Here is a 1476-nt window from a genome sequence, read left to right on the forward strand (position 1 = left end):
AAAATGGACTCAAATGTCTCTTAAGAATTCCTTTCACTCTGCAGCTGACTGGCCACTGTCCCAAGATGGCGGCACAGTGGCGACTGGGAACATGTTCAGGCTGCTGAGACGGGCTCTGCATGGTTGGCAATAGCCAGGCAGGGCCAAGGTCCAGCAAAAGAAAGGCCTCTGCGTGCCCTGCCACCAGGATTAGGCCTTGTGGTGGTGGCGCCGGGGAATGCTCCTGCTGGGCCCAGCCTCTCTCTCAATTTAGGATGGCAGTGGGCCTGCACCCCTGGTTCCCAGGCCATGGTGCTGAGGTAGCTTGAGGTGTGTCTGCTGGAGGATACAGGTGTAGGTAAATCAAGTATTGTGTAGTGATTTGTGGAAGACAGGTTTGATCCAAACATCAACCCAACAATAGGACCATCTTTTATGACCAAGACTGTCCAGTACCAAAATGAGCTACATAAATCCTTCATCTAGGATACAGCTGGACGAGAACATTCCCTGCCTTAGCGCCAATGTACTACCAAGGCTTGGCTGCAGCTATAATTATTTATGACATCATGAAATATTTTAACATTAAAGAACTGGGTAAAAGAGCTTCAGCAGCATGGCCCAGCCAACATTGTAGTTGTCATTGCGGGAAATAAGTGTGATCTTATCGAGATAAGAGAGGTCATGGAGAGAGATGCCAAGGACTACGCCAACTACATCCATGCAGTCCTTTTATGGACCAGCACGAAGAACAAGATAAACATAAACAGACTCTTTATATAAATTAGTCAAAGAATTCCATCCACTGACACCAGCCCGCCTTCTGGTGGAAAGGGCTTCAAACTGTACAGAGTCTTTGGAGTCTAGGCAGAGCTGCTGCTGACTGGGCCTTGGCCCTGAGGCTCCCAGACAAAGTAGCTGGTCCTGACAGGCCGCGGGAGGGCTGGGCCCTGCCTCCAGGGGTCGCCTGCCAGTTTCGGATCTCTTTTGGGCATCTGGGATTCACAGGAATTAACTGGTTCCGTCTCCTCTTCAGAGACTGCAGCAGTAATACGTCAGTGTGTGGACGTCTGTCCTGTAAAGGATCTCTGTGTACACAGGGACCACATCGTTGGCTCCTGATGCTGCTGAGAAGGAATGTACAGTTGTGTGAATGGTAGGATGAGATCACTGAGTAGTTTTGTAGTCAAGATTCTATGCCACGTTTGTAAAGGAAATGTTAGCACTTTCATGGCTCTTGAGGAAAAAAAAAGCCCTTGTGGATACATTCCTTCCCTTGTTTTCCCATTAACCATTGCCACTGCTAGAGGAAGTGATAGCATTTAGAATGTATGCAGTTACCACCCTGGAGGGACAGCAGTTAGGACTGTCTGAAGCTGAGGTGGGTTGTTTCTGAGGCTGATGGAGAGGCACCCACCCATGCCGTCCCTGACACAATCTCCTTTGGGCACAGCAGCCCAGGACCCTGTCGCACGGGTATCCCCAGGCACATCACTG

At 49.9% G+C, this 1476-nt stretch overlaps 1 pseudogene; it reads left to right on the forward strand.

Moving 5' to 3' along the window:
- Positions 1-288: 288 nt before the first annotated feature.
- LOC101106497 (ras-related protein Rab-22A-like) lies at positions 289-846 on the forward strand (annotated as a pseudogene).
- Positions 847-1476: the final 630 nt, after the last annotated feature.

This window comes from Ovis aries, chromosome 2 (genome assembly GCF_016772045.2).
Source record: "Ovis aries strain OAR_USU_Benz2616 breed Rambouillet chromosome 2, ARS-UI_Ramb_v3.0, whole genome shotgun sequence".
Lineage (NCBI taxonomy): Eukaryota > Metazoa > Chordata > Mammalia > Artiodactyla > Bovidae > Ovis > Ovis aries.